The sequence below is a fragment of the Falco peregrinus genome, chromosome 6 (assembly GCF_023634155.1).
Source record: "Falco peregrinus isolate bFalPer1 chromosome 6, bFalPer1.pri, whole genome shotgun sequence".
NCBI lineage: Eukaryota > Metazoa > Chordata > Aves > Falconiformes > Falconidae > Falco > Falco peregrinus.
Window position 1 is genome coordinate 15,537,408 of NC_073726.1, and position 14,581 is coordinate 15,551,988.

Below are 14,581 nucleotides of genomic sequence, written 5' to 3' on the forward strand. Positions count from 1 at the left end.
CTCTGAAGTGCATTTCCCTGTTCTTATATTCTTTCTTTAACAGCAGGATGCATTTTTATTCTTCTGGCAGGATGAACTGGTAACTCCAGGATACTGGAATACTGATCAAAACCACTCTGTTGGAGATACAGATGAGACTACTCAGGCACTCAGCAGACCCTCAAATGTCAAGTTACCCAGTATTTGCTCAGTGAGTCAGGAATGCAGCTCAGCTTAGTGAGCTGGGTCTGGAGGTAGTCCTATGATGACACTCTCTCTGGCTATAGTTTATTCTGTAAATATATTGGTGAACTAATAAAAGGCACATTCTGACAGTCTTGTGCCAATTGCCTCCAAAAGGCAGAGGGTAACATTTCACCGCGTAGACCCTGCATCACAATACCCTGTACTACACGCTTATTTGCTCTGAAAAAAAGTGACTGGTGAAATCTTTACCCCTTGCCCCCTCCCCAGAAAATACATTTTGAAATAGTGTACTTCAAATGAAGTGAATAAGAAGTGCTTCTCTTCAGCTGTCACCTAAGAGGGTACCCATCTGTTTTAATAATATGGCTAAGATGTGTAAGCCTCTGTTCCCTGTGTGATGGCGCGCAGACCGTAATTTCTCCCTCCTTTTAACTCGTGGTGCTACAGATCCCTCTCAAACTGCCCCCAAATTCTCCTTCCATAACTCCTCAAATGCATCTCCCTTGCTTCATTTAAAGCCTGGTCAACACAGAGTGCCCTCAACCCAGAGCATGGGAAGAAGTTAATTACCTTTTGATTTGTAGCATCCTTTTAGATATTTAAAGGCCTTTAGACAGATCTTATGTTAAGAAGATGCTGATGTTAAACAAGTCCATTCACCCTATGATTAATCCTGTGAGACCCTGTTTCCTGAAGTCCTGATCCTTCTTAGCCATAGCCTCTGGCTACTTTCTCTTTGGGTTATGTCTTTCTGGAAGAGTGATCCTCAGACACTGTTTCAGGTGAGAATGACAGGAGACCCCAGCCCAGGCATGATCCTAGGAGGGGTTTTCCACCAACCGTCAGTGATTGCATTGAGACAAACCTCTGCTGGCCTGTTCATGGGCACGGCAGGTGAGGGGGCACAGAGGCCATCTGGGGTCCGTGTCCAGGTACCTGCCCTGGAAAGGGGCTTAGAGGAGGGAGCTGCTCTGTTGCTCCTGTCACACAGTCCCCTCTTTATTGCCATTTTTTGTTGTGGTTGTCTGAATACACACGAACTCTTGGATAATGACTTAATCTTGGAGTGGGACCTGAAATGGAGTTCTTTAGTTAAACTGTGATTTCATTTTTGAACTAAATTAATTAATTGTCAAATGAATTTAATTCTCTGCTTTTCTTGCCTCTTAATTCTTCACCATCCTGCCGTGACATCTGGGCAGACAGCAAGGGAGTAAGAACTTTCCATAGGCTCAGCTGTGGAATCTCACAAAGTTTATTGCAGGTTTGTAATCCAAGTTTATCCCCCAATGGTTTTGCTGAAGGAGTCAATGTGAGCAGTGTTGATGCTGACAGGGAAGCACGTTACAGGGCTTGGCCGAGTCCCCTCTCCCCGCAGTGGGGTGAAGGCCCGCTGTCCTCTCTGTGGCCACCTGAGGAGGCCTTTGTGGATGAGGTGCCCTCTGCAACACCGCTCCAGTGTTTTTTTACCAGCTCATGTGCCGGTCCCCTTGTGACCAGGCTCCTCTCAGGGAAGGCATCGAAGGGGACTCAAACCGGGCCCTGAGGGGGCCCCTCCGCTCCCGCCCCGAGCTGTGCGCGGCCTCCGCAGCCCCGAGCCTGCCGCCCCCCGCGCTGGGCCTGCGCTGGGCCTGGCCGGGCCCGGGGCTGCCGGCGGGCGGGCGGGCGGGCGGGTGGCCAGGGCGCTCGCCATTGGCTGCGCCCAGAGGCGTCAAGGCCGCCGGCCAATGGGGTGGCGTCTTGCCATAGGAGAGGGAATCTGAGGGGTTCCCCGGAGCGCGTCTGCCTGTTGCCAGGGCACTGCGCCTCAGCGCGTCCCCGCGGGCGGCTGCGGCCGGTGGGCGCTGCTCCGCCGCTGTGGCCGAGCCCCCTCGGGGGGAGCTGCCGTCGGCGGGGAGCTGCCGTCGCGGATGGAGCTGCCGTCGCCACGGCAGCGGCTCTTGCCGCGGTGAGGCTTGGCCCGTCCGGTCTGGGGAGAGCCGGCCGGAGCCGGGCTGTGTCAGGACGGAGCCGCCTCAGCGAGTCCTCCCCGGGAGAGGCAGGAGCTGGTCTGCGGCTTGGGACTGGGGCTTGCCCCAGGCTTGGCTTCAGGTAGGGTTTGGCCGGGGCTGAGGTGTGGGGTTACGGGGGCTGGGTAGGAGCGGGTGGGCGAGCCCTGCGCTGCCAGGCGGGCTCTGCCTCGGGCGCCGTTGTGACTCCCCTCCCTCGGCCCGCCAGAGCTGCGGGCGGCTTTGGCCTCCCGCCGGGGCTGTCGGCTCCCGCTCCCCTCCGCTCCGGCCCGGCCCGGGCCCGGCCGCCCCTCCCCTCCCATTGGTGGGTGCGAAGCACGCGCGGCTTCGGGAACCGTCGGGCGGTACCGGCCGGCGCGAGGTGCGGCTCCTGGCGCGCGCGGAGCTGCCGTTAGGACGCGGCAGCGCCCGGAGGCGGCGGCAGTTCCGGGGAGCACGGCCGGGTGAGCCAACACCTTGTCCTGGCGACGGGAGAAAGGCGCTTTTCCCCCGGAGCGGGCGGCGGGCAGCCTGCCTGCGGGTCTGGAGCCTGTGCCCGGCCCTGCCGTGAGGAGCCGGCGCGGTGACGGGCCCCGAGTGTGCGCCGGGCTGTGGCGCTGTGTCACGCCGAGTGGTTTAGCATCAGGCCCCGCAGTTCAGAGGCTGAGCACTGGAGGTAGGGGCCGGGGACCTCTGTTGCTGCCATTTTCCACCTCAAAAGAGGCCGTTGAACACACGCACCCCTTGGCATTTGAAAACTAACAAAGTTGGCTGTGGATGTGCTGTTGATGTGAGGGGCGGCTTAGATGGTTCATGGGTGCCAGCCCATTCAGAACCTGTTCTTCAGGCAGTTCTTCATGTGGAATAAATGAAGCCTGGCCCATGCCCTGAGCTACACCCTGGGGGTGTGTGCAGAAACGATACAGGGGTTTTGTGCTCAGGGAGCTCCAGTCTTCCAGTGCTGGCTGTTGGGGGAAGGGTATGTGGATCACCCCTGAGGCAAGCAGGAGCTGCCTGAGCAGGCTGAATTCTAGCGCTGCCCAGCTTTGTGGTGCTCTGTGTGTGTTGAGTAGGAGGTGTGGAGTGGTCTTTTCCAAGCAGTGTCAGAAAGATGTCTTTGCTTACGGTGTGAGTGCTTATTGCTCTTCCATCCCTGCTGCTGGCAGGTGGAGTAGGTGACTTGCTTCCAGGGAGACCCCCCTGCCCTCGTATGCATGAAGGTCTTGCAGGAACCTCATCTAAAGTGCGCTGGCTTGCTCACTGCTTTCCCTTTAAGTCTGCATTTACAGGATATGCTGGATTGTGGTGTTTGGCAGCCCAGAAATGAATGTTGCTACTTTATTTTTCTTCTGGAACAGACTGTTAAATGCCATGCAGGGACAAGCCCTTCCTCCCTTGGCCTTGAAAATGTCTGTGTTCCCTTTAGAGGTAGTACATATTTAATATAAAGACTGAAGAGGATAGCTTCTCCTCGACTCTGTTGCCCATAAAGTTCACTGATCCCTGTGCAACAGCAGTGGTCCAGGAAGAGATGGAGCATTTTGTGTCCCTGTGGGGTGTAGCCTGGCTAAACACAGGCAGCATTTCCATTCTGGGAATGGTGTAGTACAGTTCTTTAGCACAGTAAAACCAGTGAGAAATGAGGAATTTCCCAGGAAGGCCTAGAAGGTGATGAATGTGGATGCATTCAAGAACTTTCCTGCAGCGTGCTAGGCATTATCTCTGTACGGTTGTTGGCTGGGTATTTCTGACTGAGGGTAAGAATAGCTATTTCAGTGCTGTTTTCTAGAACTGCTCACACTCACAAGGGTTTTGAAGGATGTAAGGAGTGTATCAGCATTAGGCCCTGGAGGATGCTTGAATGCCCAGCTAGTCCTTCACAGAGTGGCTTTGTTGGGTTCCTCCACTGCCTGGCTTTCCTGGGGAGTTCACCACCTGGATTTTTTGGGGAGCTCCACTGTGTATCTGTTTAGCAGTGCTTCATCATCAAGCTTTTATTAGAGTGCATCACCACACAATTCTGGTGGAGGGCATCGCTGCATGGCCCCAGGAGGAGCCATTCTCTTCCTAGTTTCTTTGGGGTGATTCCCCAGCTGGTGTTTTTTGACAGTTCCATTGAGTTTCTTGGCAGTCTTGGAGCCCTTCAGCGTACTGTGCCAGAGGGATTTGGTGTGGTACGGGATATGGTATGGAACTAGCTATGGTACTGTGTTCTATGCATAACTACATTGAGCGTTATGTTGCAGTTTGTATTGCCTTTAGTGTATGTATGGTGTTTTGGTTTGGATGGTAAGGTGTATTTTCTATGGCATAGTATGTGTGGTATGGTATTGTGTGTATGGTAGGTTATGATATTGTACAGTGTTTAGGGTATGGTGTTTAGGGACTGTTATATGGTATGTACTGCATGGTATGCATCGTATTGTATAGTAGTGTTTGGCATATATTGTATGGAATATATGTCTTGCATGTATGGTATCCCTTATATGGTATGGTATAGTGTGGTATGGTGTTTTCTATTGTAGGTGTTATATTTTCTATTCTATGGTATGGTATTTATTTTGTATTTTACTGTATGTATTCCATGTATTGTTTTTATGTACTGTATTGTGTGTATCTATATGTATTGTATGTGTAGCATCACATTGGATTGTATGTACGCTTTTTATGATATTTTTTCTGTTAGTGTATTGTTGTTCCATTGTGTTGTATAGTACTTCTACTGTATGTGTTGTATTTTTATTGTATGTATTGGGTGGGCATTTTGTTATTCTTTTGTTATTAGCTGTACTGTATTCTCTTGTGTGTTCTATTGTATTTTGTGTTTTATTGTATACTGCATTTTCCATTCTGTGTTTTCTTGTATTGTGTTGCATGGTATGTACAGTGTAGTAGATACTGTATGGCCTGTCTCACAGGGTATGTACCATATTGGACTACAGGTTGTTTTGGATTGTGTATTGTATTGTGTATTGCCTGTGTTATGTAGAATTCTATGCGTTGTGTTGTGTGGCATAGTAGTACACACACTGTAATATATATGTATTGTATTTTGTGGTCTATATTTTATTGCATGGTATGTGTTGTATTTTGTATTGGGCTGTATTTTGTGTTGCATGCGTTTTCTGTTGTACAGTTTGGTATTGCATAGATTGTATTTTGTCTTGTTTATCATGTACCTTTGTGTGTACGGTATGTGTAGTATTGTCTTGTATTCTGGGGTGTGCCCTGTATTTTTTGTTGGATGGTTTATAATGCCTTGTCTGTATGGTATTTGATTAGTATTTCCCGTCTCCTGTTGTGTAGTGTTGTATTCTATGTGTTGTGATGTATTTTTTAGGATGATGTGTATTGTGTTGTGGTTTGTATAGTGTGGTATGTGTGGTGCTGTGTGATTTCCTGCGTGGAGTGGTATGTTTTGTATGTACTGTATTTTATGTTGGGCTCTTGCATTGTCTTGTATGTATTGTACTGTACTTCAGTTTGTGCCATCTTGTGTGCTGTTACTTGTGTTGTAGTGTGTATTTTCTGTATTGTATGGTATTTATGTATGTAATCAGTTGGTTTTATTGTAGTTTATAGGTTGTACAGTATTATATTCTAGGAATTGGACTGTATGTTTTGTATATTGGGTATGGTATGGAATGTCTCATGTGTATCTTATTTTGTATTGTATTGTGGGGTGTGTATTGCAAGTTGTGTGAGGAGTGGCAGAGGGAAGTGGGGTTCTATAGCTCAGTGGAGCCCCTCCTCATGCCACCCTGGAGAGGCCCTTTGTACCAGTGCGGTGGAGGAGTCCTTTGTCGCTTGGTAGTGGAGGAGCTGGTTCTTGCACACACCCCGCCCCCCCCCCCGGAGGAGCCATTCATTGTGGTGCATCAGAGGAGCCCTTCATCACAGCACCCTTGAGGAGCCCTTTATTTCTTTGCATGGGAGGAGTCCTTCCTTGTGCCACCCCAGAGGAGATCTTCATCACGCTCCTGTGGAGGAGCCCTTTGTTGCCCCATGCCTGAGGAGCCCTATATTTTGGCTCCTTCTCAGAGCTGTTCATCATACTGCCCAGGTCTCCTTGCAGCCCTCCACTGTGCCGCCCAAGAAGCATTGGCTGTGGTATGGGGTGTGTTTTGGCATTGGATATGGTATTGTGTTGTCTGCGTTGTTTTATGTTAAATGTGGTATTGCATTTTGTATTGCATTTCCTGTATTTGCAGTATGGTATGTATACTGGGTTTTTTAGTATGGGAAAGTATATTTTTTACAGTATAGTATGGCATGGTATACTAATACAGGGTATTTGTGGTATGCTGTGGTATTTAGGCGATGGTGCTTGGGGAACGGTCTGGTATGTATTGCTTGATATGCATTGTAATGTATGGTATAGATGTTTCTTTAAGCAAGTGTGGTAAAATTTGGAATGTATTGTGTGGTATATATTCTAAGTCTGGTATCTATGGTATCATATTGTAAAGTATTGCATTTTGTATGTATTGTATTCTCTATTACATTTACATTGTGTATTGTAGTGGATGTCTTACGTGTATTGAAGTGTAGTTCTTGTGCAGTATGTACTGTATTGTATTCATTAAATGGAAAGGATTGTGTTTTCTGTTGAATTTTTTATGTTATACTTTTTCAGTATTCCGTGAGTTGTACTTTATATTGTGGGGTGGTTTTTATTCCATTGTATGTTTTCTCTTGGTTGTATGGCATTTACTGTATGTTATGTGTTCTATTCCAAAGACTTATTTACGTCTTGTGTTATGCACCATGTAGTATTTTGTGTTCTATTCTGTATTTAGTATTTTATTTTGAAATCTCAGGAGTATGTCTTGTATTCTATATTCCAACGTACTTTCACATATTGTACCATAGATTTTGTGTGGTGTATTCCATGGAACGTGTGGTATTCTTAGGTACGTATAACATTGTCAACTGCACTGTATTTTGTGCTGTATGTGTTGTTTTGGTTTAGCATGGTTTAGTGTTTCTTGTACTGAGGGTCTCCTGAGTTGTATCTTGTATTTACTGCCTAGTGTGTATGGTGTGTGTAGGGTTGTATTTTGTATCCTATGGTGCGTCTTGTGTTTTCTGCTGGGCTGTTTGTAATACGTGGTATGATGTATTGTATTTCAAGTCTGTTCTTTCCAGTGTGGTATGAGTTGCGTTGCATTGTGCTCACGGCACCCCGGAGGAGGAGCTGGTAGTGCTGCTCCTGGAGCCATGGCCCTCACGGAGCCTCCTGGCCAAAATACTTCAATCTTGAGGGAAAAGGCTAAAGAGTGCATGAAAGTGAGAGATACACATGAGCAAGCACTTTTCCCACCTTGTAACATCACTTTTCGGCATCTTCTAATCTGATCCCAGGCTGCAAAGGGTTGCAGCTCAGCTTGTAAGTTACTGGGTACCATTACAACGACGTTATAAAGCAAGGAACAACGTTAGAGTAGCAAAAAGACACAGGTTTGCCCTCGGGTGGGAAGGCACACTGGGACAGTCTCCAGTGCCAGACCATTTTTAGTAAAAGTAATCACAAATACAATTAACTCCTTAGCTGACTTGTCGACAAAGAGGGAAAGGCTCCATACGATAAGCAGCACTCATTATTACTCTGCTGCAGAATTTAGTTCTTCTAGAAGTAATACACTCTGTTTTGCCATTATCTAACAGCAAACCATATAACATGAAGGTGTACAGTTAAGGTATCTGTAAATGCACTGGTTTTGTTTCCTGGCTTTTGTGCTTCCCAGGGTTGTCCTTTGTTGTGCAGCTCTGATACTTTCAAATTTTTTTTGTATTTGGATATAGTAATTGCTAACACAGAATCTAAGGCTAGAAATCATAACATGTGTTTTACAACATGCACACTGGCTGTGTGCACGTATTCCACTAGCTTCCCATTTGCTTCAAACATCTCAGTCTCCCTGAAGACATATTTAATGAGAAACCACCCCCCTACCCGGCAAAGCCCTGCTTTATTTGCTGCCTAGTCTCCTGCATCCCCCTGTATAGATTATTTTTGGAAGGCTGACCAGGGAATATTTACCAGCTATTGAATCAACAAAGCTCAGCCACATGCAAACATTTCATTCTGTTACCTAAATGGTGTCAAAACTCTCAGAACTCCATCAAAACAGAAGTGATTTGCACTTAGGTATTAAAAGTTATGTCCAGGCCTGAACACCTAGTTGAGAGCTGGGCAACGCAGCAGGCTCCTTTGGGCAAAGATTTCTTTTCTAAGCAGCAGTTATGCAAGTACCAATCTGTGAAAAAATTTTGAAACTCAAAGAAAGAGAACCTTGATTTGACATAGTGCTCTTGCTGCATGTCCCTTAGGAGGAAAGTCACCCATATCTTTAGATCTAGCAGAAAGTAGGAAAGAAGCACCAAGTGCAAGGTTCTGCATGTGGGCTGGGGCAATACCAAGCACAAGCACAGGCTCGGCAGAGAATGGATGGAGAGCAGCCCTGAGGAGAAGGACTGTGGGGTGTTCATGGACGAGAAGCTCAACTTGGCCCAGCAATGTGTGCTTGTAGCCCAGAAAGCCAACTGTGCCCTGGGCTACATCCCCAGCAGGGCGAGGGAGGGGATTCTCCCCCTCTGTGCTGCTCTGGTGAGACCCTCCCTGTGTAGTGCTGTGTCTTCTCTGAGGCCCTCAACATAGGAAAGACATGAAGCTGTTGGAGCAAGTCCAGAGGAGGCCACGGAGATGCTCAGAGGGCTGGAGCCCCTCTACTGTGCAGACAGGCTCAGGGAGTTGGGATCGTTTAGCCTGGAGAAGAGATGGCTCCAGGGAGACCTTAGAGCAGCTCGCAGTACCTGAAGGGGCTAACAGGAAAGCTGGAGGGGACTTTTTACAAGGGTCTATAGCGAGTAAAGGTCCTTAGTAAAGGTCAGAAACCAGCATTAATTTCACTTACAAAAATACATGGTGGTGACACCACAGGCACCACTGTATAGGTAAAACACAACTTCCAGGTACAGGCAACACACAAGGTGAGAACTAGCAGGGTCAGTCATTCTGGTGAGGGAAGTCTGGATGTGTATTTCAGCTGTAACAGAAGCCCAGTAACCCACATCAGTGTGTGTAAAACCTTACAGATTTCACCAAAAAAAAAAAAATCATGGTTTCTGTCAGATGTTTAGCGTCCCAAGATGACTCTACACATTCAGCTTTATAACATCAATTAAGATACGCAATAATCTTCATGGAATCGACCGACCACATCCAAAATTCAACATTAACACAACACAGCTACAGATTGCGACCAAATGAAGAGCCAAGCATGTGCACCATCCCCTCTCCCTCACCGCAGCCTGCAGGGCTGGGGGGCAGGCACAGGTGGACAGCTCACATGGCTATAAATCTGCAGCCGGGAAATAAAACCAAACGCATTGTGCTGGGAGCTGAAGCAGCAAGGAGGGCAAAGAAGGGAGAGGAGCGGGAAGGCAAGGCAGGTGGAGCTGGGTAACACGCAGCTGCTCTTCCCTCGAGCAGCTTTCCTTTGGCTGGAGTCACCTCCGCAACGTTTGCAAACTCCCCTTCCAGGATGATCGGCTCCACTTTGAGGGGGATCACCCTGATGATGGCTTTCTGCGCCGCCGACCTCTCCAACTCGACCGCCAGCACCAGCCCTGTATGGCCCAGTGCTGCCTGCAGCGTCGCCATGAGCAGCCAGGGCCAGAGGACAGCCAGCTGCAACTGGGGGCCAGCACTCATGCTACCAGCTGCAGCAGCAGGCTCCTGCGCCACACATACTGCTCAGGAACACGTCCTCACCCTGCGGCAGGCTCCGGCCATCGGTGAAGCTCGTTGGCTTGCCGAGCATGCGGTCCCAGCAGCAGGGAGGCAGGAGAGCAGGGACAGAGCGCCTCAGTCACTGCCAGCACTGCTTACCGCACAACTTCTCCAGTCCTCGCCATCACAGTTTCTCTTCCTTGGTGCCACATGCTCAAAGGCTGCTGGGCGCTCAAAGGCATATTTTTAACAACAACAACAAAAAAAAATATCCTGAAGTATGAGTCCCTCCTCCAGCAGATAAATCCAGAAAGATCAGCGGAACAGGTTGCAAGCAAGAAATCAGTTCAGCTCTACAGGAACACTGGGGCACGTTAGGAACGTGTCAGTCCCGCGGAGATGAGGCACAGGGAGTTTTCCCCATGGACACGGTGTCCTCATGTCTCCTGCCCAAGGGTTAGGGAGATCCACAGGTTCAAAACATCCATCTCAAATAGCCTTGAGAGACACCTCACCTTCTCACCAGCACTTCCCACCACATAAGCTCAAGCTCTTCACCCTGAATGTTACCTGCAGTTACCAGCGGCCTTCTCAGAAGTTATGCTGGAGGTATTGCTTGAATTTATGTTGAAAAGAAAGTTAATAAAGCTTTGGTACTGTTTTCCTCCAAATAGAGTTGATCCCTTCCACCCTGCTCATGCCAGAAGTGCTTCATTCAAGTCTGGAGATCAGCTTTACTTTTCTCCAGGTAATCCACGTTCCGAGTCTTGCTCCGGGTGCAGTTCTCGAGAACAACTAATAAAGCATGGAGCTTCTCTTCAGAGTTCCAAGTTCCCAGGAAATTAAAAGGCTCCAAAAGACTTTGGAAGTTTAGATACCACACCAAAGAGGTAGCAAGCAAAAAGTTACAGCATCTCTGGCTTCTCTCACACTTTTTCTGCACGCGCCCGCGTTCCGGTATGACCGCTTCCATGCACACAAGAAGATCCCGACTGAAGGCCCCATAAAATAAAATATAATGTTCCATGGTCTGCCTAAAGGTCCCATGAAAGGTATCGAGGAGCCTTCATAATGGGGAGAACCCAGGCAGAGGCTGTTTTCGACTAAACCCAAAGCTACGGTCGTTGCACAGCTATGAGCAGAAAAAATGATTAAAAATCTGCAAACCTGTTAGGCGGTGCATGCCTGCTGGAGTCTGCAGGGGCCGGGGTGGGTGGAAACTGGGCTGTAAATCCTGGGCACGAGTTATTTCCAGCAGCTTAAGAAAACTCTGTGGGTCTGGTGATGTCTGGTCACAGTCTTTAAAAAAAATAAAACAACCCCCCAAAGTTGGTGTTTATAATAAAAAAAGGTTAAAAGAAAGCAGGCCATCCCTCCAGCGTGCAGGCAGCAGGCAGGCAGGTGCAAGCGGAGCTGAGAGCACCCAAGTGCACTGTCCCCCCCGCGGGGCGCCCTCGCTGCCAAGGCTGCGGGCACCAGGCGCCGGGAGCAGGTGGGCAGCGGTGCTGGGCACATGGGCAGTGCGGCAGCCCCCCCTGCCCAGCCCCCCCCCCCCCCCCCCCCCCCCCGGGGCCCGACCCCCAGCATGGTCAGGTGTTCTTCTCCAGAGTCCTGCCTGCAGCCACAGAGGCCTGGGAGAACTTGCCGGGGAAGGCAGAGAAGACGACAGAGACAATCTCAGCTGTGCCCACACCTGCCCTTACTCAATTCAGAAGCAACCACACATTATCCCTGTTTCTTCTGTAACTGTTCCTGGAGGAGGGAATGCGCCTTAGCATTCCCTGGAATTGCCTCACGGGTCTAAAATCCGTTGTGGATGTCTGGACTGTTGGAGGCTGCTGTCCTTGCAGAGCAGCTGTGCTGAGCTCTGCCACCTGCCTTGGCACTTTGTTCCCCCAGTGTCACAGCTCTGTCTGCAACAGGACAGGCTCCAGTTGCCTCTGCGTGGGCCCCTGACTGAGGGCACTGTTGCACATTTGGGCTGAAGCCCCCCAGCTGTGGCACCAGGCCAGCTCTACCATAAGGCAACCTGGTACCAAGTGTCCCAGAGCCCGTGGGTGCAAAGGCTTTGCTTCAGAGCAGAGACATGGCATGGGCAAAGGAGAGCTGAGTCTTTGTAGCCCTGAGAGTACAAACCCAGAATGAATTGCTTTAACTTGGGTAACTGAAGACATCCCACCTGTCAGCCTGGACAAAATCTAGGTACTTTGCTATAAACTTCATTGTGTCCTGCCTAATGATGGGTTAAAAGGTGATGATTCTCATGCTCAAATCTTTTTCTAATAGGAAAAATGCCACTGCTGGATAGAAGTCTCACTAGAAAGGTGAGAGACCAAACATCAGTGATTGCCTCATCCTGTTTCCCAGCAGGTTCCCTGCAGCGCCAGGGACACCTGGAGGGAGCCCAGAGAAGCAAGGCATGGAGAGCTTCAAGGCAGAGGAGGATGCTGTGACCTTACTGGGGGAGAAATCTTCACAGCCCTTGACCTGGTAAGTCTGCGGCTGCAGGGCAATGCCTCTGCGGTTCCTACACGGGTCTGCAACAGCTCGGGCACCCCCAGCCTGTGGGACCGTGTGGGAGCATTTTGCTGCGGAGGAGGCCAGTGTGCTGCAGAGCAGGGCTTCCCTGCTGCAGCGTGGGAGGGCCAGGGCATGTGGGCTGCCTTGTGCCAGGGCCGGCTGCAGGACTGTGAAGGTGGGTGAGCAGCCAGGGGTGCCCAGGGCTGTCCTTGCCAGCAGGGTCCCTGCAGCCCAGGGGGCTGTGTGCTGGGGCAGGGCTCTGCCGCCTGCCAGGGGCAGCTCTCAGCCTGCCGGGGAGCTCCCAACAGTGTATGGAGTGAGCCCCGGTAGGGAAGGATCCTTCTGCTGTTGAGTGGGTGCTGCATGTGTCAGTGCTGTTCACAGGTGTAGGTTACCCTGAGGACATGTCTGGGCGTGGCTTTTCATAAGGAAGGTCAGTGCAGAGATTACTACCATAAAAAAGGGCTTTTCTCAGTCTGTGTCTTCAGTTTCCTGCTCTTGAGGGAAGGAGTGGCAAGGGAGAGATGGAAAAGGAGATCTCAACTTTGAAGAAGTCACCAAGACTCCTACATGTAACTGTGAGTGATCAGTAGGTCTGCCAGGAAACTCCTGAAGTCCCTTCAGCCACTCCTCTGCCTATGAACAGCAGCAGCCGTAGCACCTTTGCTGGACACATCAGGGTGGCCCTGACCTGCCCTCTTCCCCCTGTGGACAGGACCCTGCACTGAGCCAGTGCCCTGCAGACAGGCAGGTTTGTGTAGGGCCAGTGCACAGAGGTTGGAATGGGATCTGTGAGCACTGACAGGGAGAGACCTGGCACAGAGACACACGTCCCATGAGGAAAATCTCCTGGCAGCCAGGATATGAGAAGGACTGATAGAAAACTTCACACAGAATTGTTGTGGGAGGAAGAAACGGAAAAATCTTTATGATCTGCAGTGCAGACCCCTTTTTCTGAGCCAGTCCCCTGGCCTGCTCTCCCCCACAGCAAAGCCTCTGCCCTCAGGGCTGGAGGTCCCGAGGCGCGTGAGCCACCACCTCTGCAGCCAGAGCTCCAGCAGAGCTCGGGGCAGCTCTTGAGCCACGTGCCCTGGTCCCTCTGCAGAGCACAGGGGGTGAGAGCAGCTGCCCAGCAGTGTTGGTGTGTGGGAGGCGGCAAGCAGATCTGGGCAAGGGCAATGCTGCCCTCAGTGCCCGGCACGCTCTCCCTGGCCTCTCTCAGCTGCACCCTCCCTGTATTTTGCCTTGTTTCTCCACTTGTCTCCATTATTTCTTAACTGTTCCATTGCTCTTGCTGTCAGGATTTCTGGGATGGGTGCTTCAGCTGCAGACTCACACGCTGATCTTGTGGGTCCTCTCCTGCTGGTGTGTCCATGGGAACAAGTGTCCCAGCTTTCCTCTCACTTGTGGTGCTGTGGGCAATTCCCTCTGTGGGGCTGGGTAATGTGCTGGTTCTGTCTTACTGAGATGCTGATATGAGGACACTTGACTATGCCTTGGGGTGTGCTTCAATGCTGTGAGTTGCCCTCCAAGATGCAAACATATCGCAAGCACCTTGAATTTATCTGACAGTGCAGAGAAGCACAAAGATGCTGTGACGGAGAAAATGCTGTTGGTTGGGTGACATGAGCCATGTGTGTCCTTGGCTACAAGTGGAGTCTCAGATCTTATGAAAGACTCAAATCTTTATTGGTCAGTCTGCTTTCAGCAGTGCCTGCTGGTTTTTCAGGGTAACATTTGAGTGTGGTCACCCTCCACCTCAGGAAGGTGCCAGACCAGAGAAACTGGGAACCAGATGGACAGACCACCTCCCCTCGCTGTGCACTCACACAGGCAATCCTCTTGACTCGCAGACCTCGCCCTGTTCCACCTGAGGGAAGCAGAAATGCTCGGGGTTTCTGACATCCAAGAATACTCTGCAGGGGAGATGAGGGGGGGAGCTCTGAAAAAAATAAAATTCCCTTAAACTGCCTTCACCATTCCCGTTCCTAGCACTAGCACTGGAACTGCAGACACTGACAGGCCCTTCTGCGTTGGCACTGGTTTCACAGGACAAAGCTGAACACCAGCACTGGTCCCTGCCCCCATCCACTGCTGCAGAGTGGGGTTGGCTGATCAAGAGCCCGTGGGCAGATGCCCTGCTCTTCATTGC